We start from the raw sequence: 12,060 nt of genomic DNA, 5'->3' as shown, positions 1-12,060 counted from the left end.
CCCAACTGGTCCTCCAGACCTTTAAGTCCAAATTTCTAAAAAATCCATAGAGTGCGTATGTTTGTAAACATGATTTGCATATAGCTGTTTTTCATGTTGGTTATTTTCTAAACGTTTTATTTGAAGGTAGCTCTTCGTAACATACATCAGTTGAAGTGTAATGTGAACAATTGGGCAGGTATTTGGAACTGTGTAGGGGTTCCTGTAGTTAACAACTGCATTTAACCGAGTTCTATATAAACATGACAAGAATTTATTTAAAGATTATGTATGTGTATCTTGGAGTTACATGTGTAGATTTTTCTTAAGTGCTAGGTGTGAAAGATATAGAGGCTTAGAGAGCATGTCTTAAATAGTTCTCGAAGGCTTCTTTAGAGATGAAGGGTTTTTCTGTTAATGTGGATGGTGATTGCTACCAGTTCATGTTAGGTAGCAAGGCTGACTGGCGAATGCTCATGAATGTAAGAATGGTCTGCTACACTTCACCATAGCTAAACATTAAATTACATGTACAAAAGTAAACCTCATTTTGTGGTACTAGGACTGAATGCAAGCCACGCACTACATATACTAGGCAAATGCTAATGCTCTATTACTGAGCTATGTCTCTAGGCACTTTTGAAAATTTGAGTTTTAAGTAGTAACTTACCAAGTTGCTTGAGCTGGCCTCATACTTACAAGGCCAGGAGGGACTTGAATTTTGACCCTCCTCTTTTACCCTCTCAAGTAAAGGAAGCCATAGCGGCATGCTATCAGCTAGGATGAAACAAATTCTAGTAAAAACAAACAAAGGCAATATATTTACATAAACTATCCGTGGTTATTTTACCACATTTTGCAATTGTTTATGCCCCTTCACATTGGAAAATGAAACTGTTAGACAAGGAAGGACTGCTACATAGACCTTATCTACACAGAGTTCAGCTTGCCAGCACCACCTCACTCTTCAGGGCTAAAGGAAACATCCCCAGGAAGAATCCAGCTGGTGCACTGAAGGACATGGTTGGTTTCCTTATTTGAAACACTGGAATACTCATGCTTTCTCTACATAAAAAGAGTTGAAACCACTGGGCTAAAGTCTGTGGTAGATGTTGGTTGGGAAATAATCTTTCTACCTATTCTTTGTGGTGTTGCTAATTCCATACAGTCAGGTTTGACCCACTAACTCTTCCAGTTGATGCATCTTGAGAATTTGCTTCCTTGACCCATTCTAGAATATGTGTTTTAAGTTTTATTTCCAGCTTGATAGAAAACCATTCCACAAGTGAATAGAGTGTTAAAACCTAAAAGCTACAGATGACTTGTTTTCTTATATTAAAATATAACAATATGGTCACTGTGGGGAGATTTTTCATCCAGTGGTTTTATTCTATTTTTTTATGAGATTGTATTAGCCTTTGCACTAGTAATTTGAATGGTCTGTATACTTGAAGACTCTTAGTAACCACTCACATCAAAGTGCTAACCATTCACCAGGCATTATAATTTAAATATTGATCCTCTAAAGACTAAATGAAAATGAGTAGGTTCAATATTAATTAGCAGGGACCTTGAGGGGCGATTATAGTTTGAAATTCAAAAAATTTTGAATAGGAATTCTGATTGAAATTTATAGCAACCTTATCAGACTGTTAATTTTTTTCTTTGAAATTGGAATTTGTGAACAATCTTGATGGCTCTTATGATAAGTGAACTTATAATTCCTCAAGTTTATGAAATAGTTTAGGTGGAGAGGGCTTGGTGAAAGACCTAATGATAATTGTACTGTCTGGAGAGATGAGTGATGAGGAGCACAGAATGTGCCTGCCCTGTTCATGCTTTATTACACAATGGAATCTGAAGTTTAGTAGATGAGGCCCATACAGAAGGCTCATGGTACTTAACAGGCTTTGCTAGGGAAGCAGTGAGAGCAGGCTCACTCATTAAGTGTTATGCACTTCACCACCATCCTGTAGCTTGAGCTTACGGAGACTGGCACCTCAGAACAGCATGCAGAAGCAGGACAAGCTGAATCTGCCTCACCAACAAAGAAGGAACTGTTAGGACAAGCACAAGTTAGTGTGAAGAAATAAAGAGGGAAAACTTCTAACCTGGGTGAGCGGAAGGGGTGGCTGGGGATGTAGTTCAGTTAGTAGGATTCTTGGCTCTCATGCACAGAGCCCTAGGTTTGATCTTCAGAACCACATATATCAGGTGTGGTGGCACACATCTGAAATCTATTGTTGAGGAGGTAGAGGTAGGAGGGTCAGAAATTCAACGTCATCCTAGGCAATCTAGGTAGTTTGAGATATTTTAAGGGCTATGTGACGACCTATCTTTAAATATATACATGAAAATTAAGTACCTGGGAGGAACAGAGATGAGGATTGCTCCCAGGATCCACTATGTCAGAACCAATACCTTTTCAAGGTTTCCTACTGGCAGGACTAAGTTGCAGCATTCTACACAGTGTGGATCCTAGCTTGACTCACATTGACTGTAGGTTCAGAGGGTTAGCCTCAACAATCAAGAAGTTTCCCCTTACTACTGTGGATCATGTTCTGCCATGGAAAACTAGAAAGTAGTGCTCAGAGAGAGACAAAATGTCGCAGCAGCATTAAAGGACCATTAAAGAAAAGCAGTTTCTGGCTGGGCAAGAGAAAGGAGACTCTGGCCTGGTTTTAGATGTAACATTCCGGTCGGGCTGGTCAAGTGGCTGGTTAAGAATCTTTGGAAGACGGGTTCACCTAACGGCCTGTGAAAGATGTGGGAGGAATAGTTATCTCTTTAACGAGATAATTCACGTTTCCTTGCAGAATTTTAGACCCCCCCCTCCACACACAGAGGCTTACAGAGAGGAGCAGCCATGCAGCTCTCCTGCTTTTCTGAATTAGAGAAAAGGTAACTTCCCGCCTTTCTTCCTTCCATCTCTTTCCTAAGCATGCTTTCCTGGACACTTCGGGCTTCCTTACTCTTTCTCTAAAGTCCTCCCCCTTACTTCTTTTTCCGGGTGGCTTCCTGTTTGCTGAACCTCCATGCCTAACTCAAAACGCATGGCTTTCTGTTTCTTCTGTCTTTCTCCTCCAGGCAGCTGCCAGGATTTACAGCTTGCCTACTCTGGAGATTTTCTTTTAAACTAATAAAATCATCCTTGATCTTTTTTCTGAGTTCTTTCTAATTTCCCAGAGGGGAACCCAGTCTCCCTGGCAACATGTGGCGATGTTCCCAAATTTCCAGTAACAAATGAATGCGGGACGCTTCCTGAGCAATGCTGTCGCAGCACCCTTGACCCCTCGGTTTTGAACTGGGAAGTCTTTTCGTTCACTTCCATGACCCTCACATCCCCCTCTTCTGTATAGTACATAATGGGACCATCATTTGTTTGTAAACCTACCACATGGCTAGCTTTGTTAATACAATGACGAACACTAGGTTAGATAGTCCGTAAACGTCAGTGTAGGACAGAAAGAATGAAGAAGCCCAGTTACAGAAAAGGATGCACCGACCGACAGGCTTTTGAAGCTCGTTCGTTTATGTTACATCACTAAAAATATTGAAATTGGGGGCTGAAGATAGAGCCCACTGGTTAAATCTCTCTCTGCTCTTCCAGAAGGTCCAAGTTAGGTTCCCTGCACCCACACCGGGCAGCTAACAACAGGCTATAACTCCAGTGCCAGGGAATCCACTCTTCCTACTGGCATCTGTGAGCTCCCGCACCCATATAGCATGTGTTCCCATATGTACACACATAAATGAAAATTAATTTAAACATAAAATAAAAAAGGAAATTAGAAGTTTTACAGGATCGTCAGTACCAGACACAAATCTACACGATGTAATATTGTGTAAATGCTAAACTTGTTGACGGAAGAAGTCTTTTTTTTTTTTTTTTTAATTTTTCTGTATCACTGAATACAAAGAAACCTGAATACAAACTCAGGTAAGGCTTTTCGCGGACCGGCCTTCTTTAAGTCACTAGTGAGATGTTAAACATGCCCTTCGGCTGGTTGCTTTCTTCTTTTCCCTTTGTCTGTATGCATTATTGCAGTTTTTAATACTACTAATGACTTTGAAATGGGACATTGACTCAGAATTAGTGACAATCAAGCGTTAATGGTCCTTGCCTCTGTGGCCCATCAGCAACTCATCTCCTCTGACATTAGTTCCAAGGAAATAAGCTAGATCAGGCTTTCTCAAGATGTGGCCATTTAGAAAAGATTCCCGGCTGCCACACGAAACCTTTTATTCATCTTTTTATGGCTTTCTCTATTTCTTCTTGGCTTGTGTTTTCGATCTTAGAGAGTGATCTGTGTTAGATTTTATGGGAAGGTAAATGAGAGAAAGAAAAAAAATGCAAGAAATAGAAGATAGTGTTCAACTTGAAACCAGGCAACACGATAAAATTAATCAAAGGATGTGATTGCCAGAAATGACTTAAGAACGTATCTAATGAAACTCATTTCCATTTTAAAAAGTGAAGAAATGAAGGAGACAAAGTAACTTTCTCAAAGTCTGTAAAAGAAAAAGGATATTCATATGACACGTGGGTTCTTGTGCACTGGATGAAGATTGCTGACCCTAGCTCACGTCAGCGAGGGCGACCCATTACTAAATGCCGAGAATACTGTGAACTGGTTGTTAGCACCAGTTACCACCACCACCAATAGTTTGTAAACCTTATAGTTAAGGCAGTTATATTGAAAAGCAAACAATATATATCTAAAGCTTATTTTCTAAATATCTACTTTTTAGGTTATTTGGTCTTGAGGTTATTTGCATGCAGAAAAACACTAGCCTAGTGGTTCTCAACCTTCCTGGTGCTGTGACCCTTTAATAGAGTCCCTCATGTTTACAGAGATCCCCAACCAGAAAATTATTTTGTTACTACTTCATGACTATAATTTTGCTACTCTTATGAATTGTAATATCTGTGTTTTTTAATGGTCTTAGGCAATTCCTGTGAAAGGGTCATTTGACCCACAAAGGGGTCTTGACCAACAGGTTAAGAACCCCTGCATTAGATAACTGTGGACATTTTTTCCCATTGTCACATTGATTTAAGTGGTAGCAATTGACCACATGGACATTGGCAAATGTTAAAATCAATTTTCTTACCCCCTTCCCTATTTCTCTTCTTCTTCCCTTCCTCCCTTCCCCTCCCCTCCCCTCCCTTCCCCTCTCTCCCCCTTTCTGTCTTTGGTAACTTATTCTCCAGCTGCTTGGTATTTGGCTTATGGGAGACCCAGAAGGAGTTTGGAAGGAGTCATGGCGTTTCATTCACCTTTGGGGTCCCTTTGCTAATCTTTGAGTAATACCACTGCTTTGCCATATGCTATTGAGTTGCTTACTTTCTGTACCCAATTATTTTCATTAAAAACAAAGAAAAGCTTTCAGTGCTAGAATAGAGTCCAGTGAGATCTCCCAGTCAGTAAAGGTAAAAAGTGCTTTCTGCCGGGTGGTGGTGGTACACGCCTTTAATCCCAGCACTCTAGAGGTAGAGGCAGGTGGATCTCTGTGAGTTTGAGGCCAGGGTTCCAGAACAGGCTCCAGAGCTAAGGAGAAGCCTTGTCTCGAAAAACAAGCAAAAAAAAAAAAAAAAAAAAAAAAAAAAAGCAAAAAAAGAGTTTCCTCTTCAGGATCCATATGGTAGAATAGAGAAGCAGCTCCCAGAATCTGTCCTGTTATCTGAACACAATACACACACCCCTCATGACACATTCACACTCCATGCCCGCATAAATATAAATATAATAAATAGCTATTCAAAACACTTGAATGGTTTCCTTTTTTATTGTTTGGACCTTGTCTGACACTCATAGAAAAATTATTTAAACTTAAGTCTTTTTCTTGTAGCCTTTTCCATATCAGACCTTACACATTTACAATGATAAAGCTACCTAAAAAGAGATGGAAGTGCCTTTCTTTATTCCAGAACCACAGAGCCCAATTACAGAGCCCCAAAAGGCCAACTGCTTGTGGAAATATCTGTAGTGTGCTGTTGAAAAGCCGCATGTGTGGTACCCGGATCCGTGAGAATCCCGTTAATATTCTGAGCCAGATGAGAGAGAGAGAATTCACCAGACTTCCTGAAGCCATCTACTTCATCTTTAGGGTCTGAGTTTTGATTTGATAACTCGCGTGCTACCCTTGATTAGATTTTCATTAGCTTTTTTTTTCTTATGGCGCCATGGTGACCAAATGATAACTATAATTGGAAATTTAGTAGGAAAAACTGTACAGTTTGAAAATAGTGGATTGATTTTCTGAAAGTCAAATTGACAGTTCCTAAGAAAAAATAAAAAGGTACTGGGTAGGGCGGCAGTGCCTGAGCTCTGCGGATGGGGCTCCCTTAGCTTATCATTTTATGTATTGATCAAAATCCACACGACTGTGGGACACGGAAGGAGGCCGATGCTGGGAAAGACGACTTTCTCCTTCTCCTCATGGGTTTGTATAATACAGAGAAAATGGATTTCATTTAAGGAATCAGTAAGTATTTCATATTTCCTCTCGTGGGGAAGCACAGATTCCCACAATGTGCTGAGATGGCTTAGCATATAAACACTGCTCATATAGTTTTGCATCTTCTACGTTTCCTTTTGCTTTTAAAAATATGAAAGATTATCGATTAAATTTGCCTACATGGATACAATTACATTAATGCATGGTGATTAATTATAAATTAGTGTGTGCATTCACAAAGTATTTTAAGATGGTATGATGACGTCTGAATTGATACAGCCTCTCATTAACATTACCAAAAGCCAGATGTGAGGTGGCAGGAACACGTTTTTTTTTGCAGTGGCATGCCAGCAAGCCAAGCAGGTTGTATATGAGTGCCATACTCAACTTTGACCACAAGATGTCGCTCGATCCGCTATGAGTTAGATCTTTTGTTACCAGCAGAATGACGTTTCCATTTATTTTATATGCTCTCCAATTATATATTAACATTCATGGTGGGTGGGTTGGAGGAGAAGAGACCCTGGCTCTTTTCAGCCTGTGTGAGGAAAATTAGGAATAATTTCTTTATCTGTTCACAAACCCAGGCTGAGAATTCAGATGTCATAAAATTGTTGTCTCCCCAGCTTTTGGGTTGCTGTGTCTGCACGTCCACACTGGCCCTGCCAGTCGCACAGTCTTTTACATATAGTCATCAGTACCATCTGCCTGGACCAAGTAATTTCCTGCCGACCTCCAGCAGCAACATACGCAACAACCTGTTTCTGTAATATACAAAAATGTCAAAAGATTGCAAACAAGTCATCAGATGTCTGCGTTTCAGGGTCAATTAAATAGTCACAGCATGGCAGTCCAGACAGAAAGCTTCCAAAAGAAACTGTGTGCAAAGACAATCTCTGGGCCAGGGTGACGTTGTTTATTGCTCTAGTCCCTGTCTGTGGTTAGGAAAAGAAATCCAGGAGGTAAAGATTGGAAATGCTGCAGTCGCTTGCTTTCCTATCAAATTCGCCCCAAATTTAAATTTAGACCTTGCAGGTTTTGACATGAGATGGGGGTAAGGCTTCTCTTCACTTTCCTTATGACCAATGTCTAATCCAACCTACGGCTGATTGGAAGGCAGGGCAGCCTCTTATTAAAAATATTTCCTGAGAAGTGGCAGGGCCACAATCAGACAGGAAGCAGGTGTGTTACCTCCCCCGGGGAACGTCTTATAGGAAGGTAACTTTGCCCTTTCCTCAAATTAATTTGGCAACAACAGAGCTGATTTGGCCCTTAGGCAGGATGGTTTCTGGGATGTCAAGAAATAGTCTTTGGCATATTAAATCCTTAGCAGTCACTTTTTATTTTAGCACGAGTTGCTTCTGTCTCAGTGGGCTGGAGCAGAGGGCTTCGGGAGATGGAGCCTGACGACAGGTGGAGCCCCACCAGGAGAAGCTGACCGGTGATGAGTAGGGAGAAGATCAGTGGTAGGAATGGGGGAGGGGGGAGCCACCTACAAGTGGCAGCTTGGAGCGTGTTCTAGGAGAAAGCCCACAGAATGGACTGTTTTTTTTTTTTAATATTTATTTATTATGTATACAATGTTCTGTCTGTATGCCTACACGCCAGAAGAGGGCGCCAGATCTCATTACAGATGGTTGTGAGCCACCATGTGGTTGCTGGGAATTGAACTCAGGACCTTTGGAAGAGCAGGCAGTGCTCTTAACCTCTGAGCCATCTCTCCAGCCCCCCAGAATGGACTGTTTTGCCTGTGAATGCTCCTTCAGGCTCTATCAAGTTGGTGTGAGCATTTAGCTAACACAGCGAGTGGGAAGACTTTACTCTGCACCCTTTTGTCTCCCTATCCTGGCTCCGTCCACCGTGGGCAAATAGATCACCTTTTCTTTCCGAATTCTCGTTCCCTCGTACATTCTTGCCAAATTGATCTGTTTTCACTGCTATTCATTTTTATGCTTAGTAGAAGCCAGGTACTGTGGGTTTGGGGATGAAAAACATTTCAAAAACTTGTCAGATAGCCATGGAACTATTATGCAGAAAAATTCATCTTTTTCTCTAAAGTATCTTAAGCCATATAGTGGAGACGTTAAACTTTTCTATATTTAGTCTAAACAATATTAAAAAAAACATTGATGTTTTGACTAGTGTTTCTGACACTTTCAGAAATTACCAAGGATTAGGGTAAAACAGCATCGAATTCAGTGTCCAAGCTGGGCCTGGACACCTTTCTAAGAAGCTCTTGGGCGATGCAACCCCCAGGGACCACACTTTGAGGGGCGGCGGTTTTAGCCAGACATTCTTCGGCACGGTTTCAACGTGGAAAGAGAGATTTCTGACAGTGACACACATCTCAGAGAGGGAGAAGGAGATGTGCTTAGATAAGCCAGTGCGAGAGTAGGGCAGGAACTCTTTTGATGAGGCATTGTTCCCTGTCACCTGACCGAGAGTCTCCAGGAGCACACATGATGTCCTGGGCACCAGGATGCAGGTTTTCTCCCTAAGAGAGGAATCAATCATCGCCTGCATCACTGTTTTGAAACATCACAACTGAAATGGCTTTTATGTTGCTAAAAGAAGAGGAGGAGGAAGAAGAAAAAAAAGGCGCAGCTTTTGAAGGGGAAAAATAGTTTTCCGATAACCCCCATTAACTACAGGGGTCATTGTGGCAAAATGAATGGGATTAGAAATCCGCTAAAAGCCGCAGTATATGGTACGCTTTGACTGACAAGCCTTTTGCTGAGTAGTTACAAATGGGACTAATGGTTTAAACTTGTTAGTCATTGTCAGAGCCTCTGATCCTCGAGTCAGCCATGGAAGCTATGGCAGAAATCGATAAGGCGCCACTTTCTGCAGTGAACTGCTCGACCATATAGATTGCCTGAAGGGAAATGCTGAGTTCCCTCCCAGGCTGTCAGATGAAAGCAGGCAGCTAAATCTCCAGGAAGATTGACCACACTGCTCCGGGCAATTAGGCCTTTCACCGCTTTGAACGCCGATTATGATGGCGTGGGGAGGGAGCCAGGCCGGAAGCCATCTTGGAGCCTCCGGAGCTGGTGGGGCGTTTCTTCCCTCCAGGGTTAAGACGTGCAAGTCGGGGGCTGCCTCTAGCCTGGCCCCTTCTCTTTTCCAGTATTTCCCTTCCGCAGCTGCAAAGGGAGGCTGGGCAGTCAGGTAGCCCTTGACTGCTGATGGACTGTAACCGCAGCTGAACCGGATCAGTCCTCCTAGAGCAGCCCTGGCTTCCCATTGGGCTCATTTCAAAACAATCAGGTCCCATTGTTCGGGGCCTTTTTGGGCAGAGCCCTGCGAGGGTGCCAAAATCATCAGGGAAAAAGAAAGTGCTTGTTCATGCAACAATGAGAGACAAGCTGCAGATTGGTAGCAGACTGTGAGGGGCCAAGTGCGGGCCCTGCAGGGCTGGGCTCCTACAGGAGCCCGTGTCTGATGCCCAGGAGGATGCTCAGGTTGCTGCAGCCCAGATTGGAGCAGAGGAGCCTTGGGAGGTGCTGAAGCTTTGCTTTCCCCCTTCCTGGCAAGGTGGACTGGCTCCTCCTTGACTGAAGAGGTCCTGGCCTCCTGTTTTACCCGCTTGGCATTTCTGCTCAAACTCTTACTGGGAATGCCTTTCAGTTGTCCCTGATGCTGGGTGTCACCCCTTGGTACCTAAAACCAGCCTTATGATTGACCTCTCTAATTTTTTCCCCTTCCCCTTGCCAGCCCTGGCTCCTAATCTGCTGACTTTAAGTTGCATCATGAACCTGGCTTTCTAGGTATTGTTTGGTTGTCAAAGGGTACAAGACTGTGGAAGCATCCCTAATTACTGCTCCGTGGGAGGGCTGTCAGCCCCAGCTTCTGACCACTCAGCCCTGGTCAGCGCAGCTCCTGAGGGAGAGTGTTGAAAGTCTATTTTATGAAGTTTGCTTGGCAGCTGGTGACAGGAGGGAGGGTTTGCATCTTAAAGACCTGGATGCCGGAAGAAAGCGCTGAAGTTCCTTAGGAAGCAAAGGGTGGCTGTAGGAGACGGTAGCGGTGGTCTCTTTAATGGAAGAGATGATGGACGGGGATTGCTGCCATTTTGTTTTTCAGGGAAAGAGGAGGTCTGGTCTCCAGGGACGTTCTAATGGGTCATTTCTTGGTTCATCTTCGACTCACTAAACAAAGATGGGATATCATCCATTATTAAGGAAGCGTCATGCCACCCATTCACGGGTCAGTGGATGGATTGGCCACCTATGAAAACAGCGGGAGCTGTCAACTACAGAACGGCAGAATGAGCCCTAATTCATGGAGCTCAGGGGTGAAGATGCGTCACCCGAGGCTGTCTGCAGTATCAAATGCCCTCACTAGGTGGGGGATGTCATTTTTCTGTGTTTGTGTTCAGGCAAAAGCATAAGGGAACCCTCTGCCTCTTCTCTCCATTCTGCTGTGAACCGAAAACTGTTCTAAAAAGTAAACTCTAACTGGGTGCTGTGGTACATACAGGGAATTCTCCTGTGGAATGATCCTCTGTCTGCTGTGAAAATGTGTTGCTCTCACATTGTTACTAAAAAGCTGATTCGCAGATAGCTAGGCAGAGTTTTCCCGACAGAGAGAATACTGGGAAGAAAAGGGGTGGAGTCTGAGAAGTCCCTAGTCAGATGGGAGAAGCAACTGGGAAGTTCACAGATGAGGTAACCGAGCCTCGGGGCAGCACATAGATTAATAAAAATGGGTTAATTTAAATGTCAAGAGCCAGCTAAATACACACCTAAGCTAGTGACTGAGATTTATAGTTAATATTAAGTCTCTTTGTGGTTATGTTGGAGAGGGACTGTCTGGGCATAGAGAAACTCAGCCTACATAATTCCAACACCTGGGAGGTAGAAGCAAGAAGATGAGGATTTCAAGGCCAACCTTGGCTACAGAGTGAGTTCAGAGTCAGCCTGTGCTACATGAAATCCTGTTTTACCCCATTCTGGAAAGGGAAAAAAAATAGGAAAACTCTATTTTAAAAGGGGAAAAAAAACTCTTCCTCACAATAATAACATCAGGAATCAACCCCCAAACCAAATAAGCAAAAGGGGGGATGTAAACAGCCCCTAGACAATAAATTGGGTTCGCAAGAGAAGTGGGATAAAGCAACTGATTTGACTGGAGTATTCTTTCATGAACTAAGCAAGCCTGACCTCCAACCTCTTTTATGGTGTTAAATGAGTATTCTTTCTGCAAACTGAGTGCAGCTTTTAGGCTGTTGGGGAATTGCTTTGGACATACTTGGCCACCAGGTAATTGTTCGGTTCTAGAACTTACAGAATTGTGAGAAAATCTTTATCTCAGGAAGACAGTTGCCTTAATAAGTATCCTCTTAGCTAGACTTTTCACCGACATTTCTACTGAGGATGGCAGTGTAGAACGCTGGGTTCTATATGCTACTTGGCATGCTTTGGGTCTCTGTATCTTAGCCTGTCTTTTTTTTCCTGCAGAATGGGGGGATCTTTTCACTACTTAGCCTCAGGCGTCTGTGGCCAGCAGAACAAATGCCCTTCTTAGAGTCTGTAACCTAGTTCCTGGATCTGTGACTATTGTTGCTTCATGACAAAAGGGACATTGTAGCTGTCAGGACGGGAAAGCACAGAGGTTCAT

The sequence above is a fragment of the Alexandromys fortis genome, unplaced genomic scaffold, assembly GCF_014885135.2.
Source record: "Alexandromys fortis isolate MF-2015 unplaced genomic scaffold, M_Fortis_MF-2015_v1.1 scaffold_10, whole genome shotgun sequence".
In the NCBI taxonomy this organism is placed as follows: Eukaryota; Metazoa; Chordata; class Mammalia; order Rodentia; family Cricetidae; genus Alexandromys; species Alexandromys fortis.
The sequence above is the reverse complement of the archived record's forward strand: the minus strand, read 5'-3'. Positions refer to the sequence as shown.